Here is a 10,506-nt window from a genome sequence, read left to right on the forward strand (position 1 = left end):
CCTAACTATCCTAACTCCACAACGTTGCATGCCTTGGGATTGCAAGTACACATCTAAATGCTTAAGTATTATTATGAAACATGGAGTAAAGACAGGGAATACAGATTTGAAGTATATGATAGCCATGAACTTAATGAAATGGTAAAATTGATCAGAATCTAGATTACATAACAAATCCTGAAGTTGGCTCAAACACATCTGCCTCTCTGGTACGGAGCCAAACTAACAAAAGGGCAGCACAGTGGCTCAGTGGTTAACACTGCTGCTTCACAGTGGGTTCAAATCCACATGAGTGTGTGATGGTAGAGAGTTTGCAATATTCTCCCCAATCTGCTCTGGTTTCCTTCCACAGTCCAAAGATGTGCAAGTTAGGTGGATTGGCCATGGGAAATGCAGGGTTATAGGGATAGGGTAGGAAGGTGGGTCTGGGTGGAATGCTCATCAGAGGGTCTGCATAGACTTGATGGACCAAATGCTTCCATACTGTAGGGATTCTATGATTCTATCAAAATTTAAGCACACAATTCACAAAGAAACTTTATATTCATTTCTTTCAGTGAATTTGAATGACCAAATTGCACTTGATGGGTTCCTATGGTTTTGGCAAACCAAAAGAAAATATAATTTATCAACAAACAAGCACTCTCAGTTTAAGCCTTTATTTTAAACAAAAGTTTGATGGCATGATATACTACAAAACTGAGTACCATGCAGATAAATGTCAATGTTCATTCAACAGTCTTATAACAATTTTTCAAACTCAAAAATAGTGTGCAGATCCACGAACATCCTAAAAAAACATTAAACTAGCTGTAAATATCGAGATTGGATCAAAGTTGCAATGTAGTTTGATCTGCAATGAAGTGAACCATCTCTTGCCCCACAATATTAATAATAGGATAATTTTATTTCATTAGGACAGTAAGCAATAAAAAACAAAATTAGGTTACTCAAGTTTATACCTCAACTCATTAAATTCTGCAGATGTGTATCTTACTAGTATTAAGCTTGTGAATTAATTAAAATTACACAAATAAGCAGTTTTTGCTCAAATAAAATGTATTTTTTGTGTAACGTTCAAAGTTCCAAATAGCTGGGAAAACAACTAGGACAAGCATCTCTATGATATATTTCAAAACAGTATTTAAATTATTCTATAACATGCTATTAATGGTAGCCTCACTGCTTTACGCCCCAGTTATCTAGCTCCTCCAGGAGATTTGACTTCACATACCAAGGGAATCTTTCCAAACACCATCTGTTTAGTGTATGGCAAAATACAAGTCAATATATGTTTGAGCATATTCATGTACTATAAGACTACTTTCCATCCTCTCCTTTCTCCTATACTAAATATTCAACACCAATGGACAGAAGATCTCTACAAACATAATATACAAAATTTCTCTCATCTAAACAATAGCTGTACTTAGGTAGCATTGTTTACAATCTGTACCTGCAAACAATATTGCAACTACTTGACAGAGCCACTATACATATACAGCATAATTCTACAGGAGAATCCTATTGCAGTCCAAACACTGGCAGCAGTATTTCACTAATACATTTCACAGAGAACGAGCCATTTGGATACAGAACTAGCTCAAAAGGTAAAAGACAAAGGGTGGTGTGGAGAGTTGCCTTTCAGACTGGAGGCCTGCGTGCCACAAGGATTAGTGCTGGGTCCTCTACTTTTCATCATTTAGATCAATGATTTGGATGTGAACATAGGAGGTATAGTTAGTAAGTTTGCAGGTGACACCAAAATTGGAGGTAAGGTGGATAACGAAGAAGGTTGCCTCAGATTACAACGGGATCGTGATCAAATGGGCCAATGGGCTGAGAAATGGCAGATGGAGTTTAATTTAGATAAATGTGAGGTGCTCCATTTTGGAAAAGTAAATCTTAGCAGGAGTTAATGGTAAGATCCTGGGGAGTGTTGCTGAACAAAGAGACCTTGGAGCTCAGGTTCATAGTTCCTTGAAAGTGGAGTCGCAGATGGGTAGAACAGTAAAAGCAATGTTTGGTATGCTTTCCTTTATTGGTCAGATAAAGGAGTATAGGAGTTGGGAGGTCATGTTGTGACTGTACAGACATTGGTTAGGCCATTTTGGAATATTGTGTGCAATTCTGGTCTTCCTCCTATTGTAAGGATGTTGTGAAACTTGAAAGGGTTCAGGAAAGATTTACAAGGATGTTGCCAGTGTTGTAGGTTTTGAGCTATAGGGAGAGATTGAATAGGCTGGGGCTGTTTTCCTGAGTGCGTTGGAGGCTGAGGGATTGACCTTGTCTAAATTTATAAAATCATAAAGAGATAGGATAGTGAAGGCGGCAATTGGTATGCTTTCCTTTATTGGTCAGAGCATAGAGTATAGAACTTGGGAGGTCATGCAGTGGCTGGACATTGGTTAGGCCACTTTTGGAATATTGCATGCAATTTCTATTGGAAGGATGCTGTGAAACCTGAAAGGGTTCAGAAAAGATTTACAAGGTTGTTGCCAGGGTTGGAGGATTTGAGCTATAGGGAGATGGTGAATAGGCCAGGGCTGCTTTCCCTGGAGCGTTGGAGGCAGAACGATGACCTTATAGAGCTTTATAAGGTCATGGATAGGAAACAGAGGTGGAGTGGGGAGTCCAGAACTGGAAGTCACAGGTTTAGGGTGAGAGGGGAAAGATATAAAAGGGACCCAAGGAAGATCTTTTTCACACAAAGGGTAGTGCGTGTATAGAATGAGCTGCCAGAAAAGGTGGTGGAGGCTGGTACAATTACAACATGTAACAGGTATCTGGATGGGTGTATGAATAGCAAGGAATTAGAGGGATATGGGCCACATGCTGGCAAATGGGACTAGATTAGATTAGGATTTCTGGTTGGCATGGATTATTTGGTTCTTTTTCTTGAGATTCTTGCAAATTTGATGCAACTGCAATATACCAACTTCTGTGAACAACCAAAATTTTATTAAGCAAGTACAAGCTTTTGGAGGACCACTTAACACTTCACAGAGCTTGCAAAGCATGTCAAGCAATCTTTCTGAACAAAGGAACCAGACTTTCTTTTATACAAGATTTCAAATCACGGTCAGCAATGCCCACAAGACAACCCCCCAGCCACTCCCCCTTAAGTCACATGCCACTCAAGACACAATGAGGTGATTTAATTATTCCCAGAAATAATGTGATTAAATCATTTCTTAATGGCAAGATCTGGTGTAAATTTTTTTTGTAACTGTAGGATGTGGTCAGAACTTTAACTGCAATGTTCTTAATGATTCTGAATAGGAGATGATAATGTAAGTTTACTCCATTAAGGGGTTAAGTTGCTCTGCTGACCTTCAAGAAATTGGATGTCCCAGGGGTAGGGTGATGCCTCTCTGTCTTGCAGGTACAATATCCTACTATTCAGAATGAATTTACAGGATGAGTTGAACCCAAGGGTCTGTTTCTGTGTTGTACACCTCTATGACTCTGACATAGGAGCACAAATAGGCCATTCAGTCCACTGGCCTTCCCCACCATTCAAAAGAGAAGTTTTCCTCCCCAGAACCATAGGAAAATCTGACCACGTCAGCTTCAAAGCTATGTCTGCACAATTATTGGAAAGTTTTCATCTGAAAGGAACTCAAATTCTTACCAATCCACCTCTATCTGAAAGATCAGCAAGACTTAATAAAATATCGTGTATGAACCATGGGAATTCTTCTGCTCTTTTAACTTCTCCTATTCCAGGATATACATTACATAGTTTATTCATTCAACAAATCTGGCCTTATGCCATTATTAATCAAATTAGCTATAAGAATCATGTAGCAAAGTAAAAGTACCATGAGTTAGTAAACAAGGTGCTGCCCAATTTCCACTGTTCCATCATTAGCTTCAAACAAACATCATCTTGTACTTAACCCCCATAATTATCATGGAGATGTTATTAGACCACGGAACATGATTTAGTCATTATCAGTGCAAGTAACCTTTTAACACAATCACTAAGTTACTGGCAGTTAGCCTCTCTTGTCCAGGAAATAAACAATTTATAGGATGGAATTCTCATTTCTTTAGTTTGTGACTATTTTAAGATTTAAATGGTAAATTTAACCTTGTCTCTTCTCTCAATTTGATACTGAATTCAGTCACTTCACTCATGTCCCTCCTCCATTTCTAAATTTGCTAACCCCATTGTTAAAGATAAAATAACAAAAGAAAAATTACAGAAAAGCATAATCAAGCTCTCTCACTATGTCACTACCAGCATGCAACTCCACAAAAATTAAAATGTACATGTGCAGTCCAAGACATAAACATTGTCACTTTGCAAAATATTCCAGAAGCAATATCTGTTCCAATGACACTAACATTACTTAGGTTAAAAATAATTGCCATTCAAGTATGAATTCCAAATTTACAATATTTACCAATTTGAGTAGTTTCAGGTTAATGCTTCAGACATTTTAGACTTTAATATACTCAACGATTCTGTCCCTACAGCCATATAGTAGACAAAGAAACCCAGATTCACCTCCCTCAGAAACTCCTTTCATCTCTGTCTTATATGAACAATCTCTTATTGAGATTCCCTCTCAGAGTCAGAGAGATGTACAGCATGGAAACAGACCCTTCGGTCCAACTCGTCCATGCCAACCAGATATCCCAACCCAATCTAGTCCTACCTGCCAGCACCCGACCCATATCCCTCCAAACCCTTCCTATTCATATACCCATCCAAATGTCTCTTAAATGTTGCAATTGTACCAGCCTCCACCACTTCCTCTGGCAGTTCATTCCATACACGTACCACCCTCCACGTGAAAAAGTTGCCCCTTAGGTCTCTTTTATATCTTTCCCCTCTCATCTTAAATCTATGCCCTCTAGTTCTGGACTCCTTGACCCCAGGGAAAAGACCTTGTCTATTTACCCTATCCATGCCCCTCAATTTTGTAAACCTTGATAAGGTCACCCCTCAATCTCTGACGCTTCAGGGAAAATAGCTCCAGCCTGTTCAGCCTCTCCATATAGCTCAATCCTCCAACCCTGTCAACATCCATGTAAATCTTTTCTGAACCCTCTCTGGTCCTAGATTCTCCCTCAAGGAGAACATTTCTTCGACATCTGTCAAGTCCTCTAAGAATCTTGTTTCAATAAAGTTGCTTCTCATTCTTTTAAACTCTACCTAATACAGGCCAAACCTCATCTTGGAGGAAAATCCCCGATATAGAGAACTAATCAAGTGAATTCTCTCTGGACTTCCAATGCCAGTGTAGTTTTCTGAAATTGTTACAACATGGAGACAGAGAGCCAAATCAGAACAGCTTCCCTGTCCCTGTATTTATAACTGTAAAATTTAATGACACTCAAAATTAATCCCAAACACTTCTAAATCAGACTTTAACAACCAGAACCAGACTGAATAACTGATACAAGACACCAAGTTCATAGCTTAAAACGACTAAACGAATCATTAACAATACAGTAGTTTCAGAGCATAGTTAAATCACAAGGTCATCTAATTAATGTGTATGATTTTTGCTGGCTGTTGGTGCCGAAAGCTTGAGCTTGCTGCTGCTAAAGTGGAGTTTTAGATAGAGAGGCTTCCTTTTAACAAAAATCAAAAGAGCAGCTTGTTTCTTTCAATTTTCTTTCTACTGAACTAGAAAGAGACAACAGATTAGAATAATAACTGTGTTGCTGAATTGCCTTTGCCAAGAGTGTTTATTAGTGGGATGCTACCTATCTTGGAACTTGCTGATAGATAGTGATAAACAGTGGCTAAATATTCCATTATTTTGTTAAGTATATCAATAGAGTAAAGTTATGCCAATTCTTTCATATTTAACTTGCTGCAAGAATAAAACTTAGTGGAGGGCCAATCATATCTGGAACACAGCAACTTACACATTCCTTTTTTAAAAAGGAATTAAATTAGGGTCTAGATTACCTCCATAACATCAATGTCCAAAAATTAGGAAGTCTTAGCGTGACTTCCTAATTTTTATATTCCAGTCCCATTGAAATAAAAGGCCATTTGCCTTCCCTGCCTCCCACAAACCTGTAAGCAACTTATTGTCTATCCACAATTCCCAAATCCTTTGGCGCAGTAATTTTCTGCAGTCTATTTAAATAATATTCAGCTTCATTCTTCCTGCCAAAGTGCATATTACTCATTTCCACACTATCTGCTGAGCTTTTGCCCACTTGCTTAGTCTACTGTGAGATATTGATAGATTATCTTCACCACTTGTCTTCCCACATATTTTTGCATCATCCACATACATAGAATAGAACAGAATCCCCAGAGTGTGGAAACAGATCCTTCAGCCCAAGTCCACAGTGACCCTCCAAAGAGTAACCCAACCTGACCCATTTCCCTACCCTGACTAATGCACCTAACCTCTCCATCCCCAAACACTGAGCAATTTAATGTGGCCAATTCAGCTAACCTGCACATTTTTGGATTGTGGGAGAAAACCAGAGCACCTGGAGGAAACCCATGCAGACATGGGGAGGATGTGCAAACTCTACACAGACAATTGCCAGAGGCTGGAATCAAATCCAGATCACTGGCGATGCGAGGCAGCAGTGCTTCCCACTGAGTCGCCATGTCACCCACTGATTGTTTAAGTGAATATATATAAAATTGTACCCTCGCACGGATCCCTGCGACAATTACAGGTTGCCATCCTGAAAGTGGCTGCCTTATTCCAAATCTGTCTTCTGTTACTTAGCCAATCTTCTATCCATGGTAATGTACTACCATGGGTCTTATCTTAAGTAGCCCAATATTTAGTGACTTGTCAAACCTCCTGGAAATCCAAATATTAGATCAACTGTGTGCAGAGAAGTAAGGAAAGATGATAAGAATAAGGAAATGAGAACCTTCAATAATCTGAAGGCTTTCAGACCTAAAACAATAAATCTGGTTCTGTCCATAATCCTGCAGGGTATTGATATCCTGTTTCTATTTCATTTACATTATCCACAGTGGTGGCCATAATTATGTGTACCATCATAATGTAGAAAATATGTAGACTGCATTTGCTGCCCATCCCTAGTTGCCCTGATGTGCTAATGGAGGGCTGTCTTTTCTTTTTGTAGGCATGATGCATGTGACAGCTGTTGAGTGGAGAATTTCAGACCGACCAAGGATGAAACAGCACCACATCGACTAAAGATGGCGTATGATTTGGAGCTGATGATATTTCTAAGATAACGGCTTGAGAACCAGCAAACCACCTCTGCGCCAACTGTGTTGAGCTTCTTCAGTACTTTTGCTAATGCACATTTCATCACTTTCATAACTTGCGTCTTATGCATGTTGGAGTATCCTTGTAACCACTCATTTGCGTACACAACTTCTAACCTACATCAGTCTCAATATTACTCATCTAGTTAAGTTTCAGCTTACTGTGAAAACTTCACAAAAGAACTTAAATGATGATACCACTAAAAGACCAAGTGCAAACATAAGGGTCCATTCCCCCTTTATCTGTTGGCACACTCCCTTCATTACAGCTTTCCACAATTCAGTTCTTGGACACATCTTAAATATCAAAAAAAACTTTAAAAAATGGTACACAAACTTTAGCAGAATACAGAGCCCAATATCATTAAAATTCTTTCCAACTCCTTTTTTTTTTAAATCCTTCACATTTTCCATTATTCTGCACCCTACAAAAAAGCTTTTCTCGAATGAAACAAAGCAATATAGTGCAAAAAACATGAAACATCCATCATGGACGAGTCAAAACACTACTCTACATTCCTAAGCACCCTGCCACACCTTAATGCCTGAGGAACTTGGAAGCCACACAAGATAAAAAGGAGTTTAGATTATTTGTATATTGACAGTATATGGCAATGTTGTCACCTACACCTTTAGCTTGTTACATTCAAGATATCCAGATCTGATTTTTTTTTATAAGTTACCAGATCTATTTTATGAAAACGTTATATTACAGTTCTATTTTTGACTACCAAATTCCTCCTCCAGAAAATATAAGTTGCCCAGAAACTACTCTTATATATAAACAATAAATTGCTTAGAAATTTCAAAGAGAGTATTTAATTGACTTTCCCCCAAATGATTTCATGAAGCTAACAAAGATAATGGAATTAAAACCTCTAATTATAAAAATGCCCAAATGCCAAAATTACAAGATTTAAGTACCTTCTGAAATGCCAGAGAAAATGTCCTTTGTCACATTTGAAAATGTGCCTTTTTACAGCAGCAAATTATGGTTCAATTTATCACATTCTCAAATAGGTAGCAGGGTAACCTCTCCATTGACAATATTGAGATTTTACAAGAACATTTTGAAAGATATACTGCAATTTATATGGTCTAAATCTTCTTAACCATGTTATTTTGGTACTTTAACATAATGAAGCATTCCAAGGTGCTTCACAGGAACACTACTTACAAACTTTTGACATCAAGCTATACAAGGGATTAAGAGAGACAAGAGGATGGTTTTCATAAAGTGCCTCAAATAAATAAGGAGAGTTTGGAGGGAAGTAGGTGGTGAAGAGAGGAAAAGGTACACAGGACGAGCAGCTGAAGGTGAGAATTCCACAGTTGAGGGCTCAGGCAGCCAAATGGCACAGGGATGAAAAAACTGGAGACACACAAGAAGCATGCAGAAATCTGAAGCCTGTAGTGCTAGAGATCAAGCATTCACAGTTTGGAAGGACTTAAAAGTAAAGATGATAATTTTCAAATAGAAGCATTGCAAAACCAGGAGTCAGTATAGTTCAATGGTGATGGGTGAATAAAAGTTAGTGACAGAACGTGAGCAACAGAAGTTTCACTGACTGAAAATATTATGGAGGAAAAAACTTGTTCCATTTCACACTATTGGAGATGAAAGCAAGAGGCAAGTGACCCTTGGCAAGCTGCTGTATTTTCATAGTATCAGAAAACAACTCAGTAGGCATTTCGGAAATATTCAAGCTTGTTTCGATATTCTTAGCCTCTTAAAAATGCATGCTTCACCAGCAGGCAGGATAAACTACCAGACTTTTTTAAAGCAGTAACGTTTCCAAATTCCAGAAAAGTTACTAGCCAGCTAACGGGAAAGCTTTTGTAAGTCATCAGCACACTTCTCCATGAGTCATTCTTAACTTACATTACTGTTTTACACTTTGAACTGGGTGGGGTTTTGGTTCATGCACTGAAGCCCTAAGGATCTTTAGAAGGTAAAGCAGCTATCACACAAGCAAAGCAATTTAATGAAGTCATCTACAGTACTTTCAGGTAAATAATGTGCACATTATCTCAACTTACTCCTTTTAAACCATCATTACATTTTCCCTAAGTTTGGCAATTAACTCAATTAACAATTTTTAACTAAAATCTAATCATTTTAAAAGTGTTCAAAGTGGTGCATTACTTCCAGGCTATATTCTAGATGCACTAGCATGCTTTCTTTGAATGTAACTTTGTTCTTTATTTAAACAGGAATTATATAACTTACATTTCATACTTTCCTTATGCCTTCACTTTTGGAATGAACTGTTGGATATCATACCATAATTTTCACTTGTCAGAAACAAGTCAATTACTGTCCTTAGGATGCTGACTTTTTTTTAATGATAGTGGGATGGGCACTTGGGGTATGACTGAATTTTGAAGAATGAGGAGAATTCAAAGTTTTTTTAAGATTTCATAAAAACTGCTTTTCATTACTGTTCTGGTACAGAACACAATTGTGCAAGTTAAATGATACTAAAAATATTTTATATAGAACAATTATGTACATAAGAGACGAATATTCTGCTCTGTATTAAATCAATGAAATACTGTCTTTGACCAGCATTCCACGTTCCAGGGACGTAATCAAGTTTTAATTGCAATCTTACCAAATAGTTATTCTAGGAAGGAGGGAATTTTGGACTCGGAGAAAAATCACATAAGGAGTTCATACAACCGGAGAAGCGGAAGCCAAGCCCATTTCTAGACGGACTGCAACGCGAAAGGCGGTTTCCATGTTACCTGTCGCCTGACTAGCACGAGTTTGAAAATTATAAGATATTTACACTACATGCATTAACCATCCAGCTCTCAGTAACTCCAAAAAAAACTCGATTATTTTACAAATTAAAACCTTGATTTAAAAAAAAATCCCAGTAGAGTGAATCGATAGAACATGGCTATCCTCCGAATTTCTGATTCTTAAAAGGAAAACATATTTAAATTTGATAGGAATGAAATTGCCTATGGCGAGCGCGCCGGCCCAACCCGGTGTCTGACTCTCTTCCTGGTTTCTCTGCCTTTTCCGCTTTAAGAAATGGACCAAAACCAAGGATTTTTTTTTAAACTGTCTCTTATCTCAGTAAACCAGGTATTTTTCGAATGTTCTCACCTACCTGAATTATAATCTGTGGAAATAAATGAACTTCACTTATTTTTTTTTAATCAGAATTTTAAAAAAACCTCTCCGTCCTTCGCGATTGTCTGCTTCGCTCGAGCTCTCGAACTGCAGCTCGCGAACCAACCGTTTGGGCAGCACCCGA

The 10,506-nt window shown here is 38.1% G+C and overlaps 1 protein-coding gene across 1 annotated transcript in view; it reads right to left on the reverse strand.

Annotated features, from left to right (window-relative positions):
- LOC122542322 (myosin-9-like) overlaps positions 1–10,493 on the reverse strand; it is a 169,611-nt gene extending 159,118 nt beyond the window's left edge. The window contains exon 1 of the mRNA XM_043679971.2: positions 10,360–10,493. The gene's annotated coding sequence lies outside the window, so the exon portion shown is untranslated. The remainder of the gene's footprint in view (positions 1–10,359) is intronic.
- Positions 10,494–10,506: the final 13 nt, after the last annotated feature.

Source organism: Chiloscyllium plagiosum, unplaced genomic scaffold, assembly GCF_037043375.1.
Source record: "Chiloscyllium plagiosum isolate Xiang-an unplaced genomic scaffold, Cpla_swu_hap1 HiC_scaffold_33, whole genome shotgun sequence".
In the NCBI taxonomy this organism is placed as follows: domain Eukaryota; kingdom Metazoa; phylum Chordata; class Chondrichthyes; order Orectolobiformes; family Hemiscylliidae; genus Chiloscyllium; species Chiloscyllium plagiosum.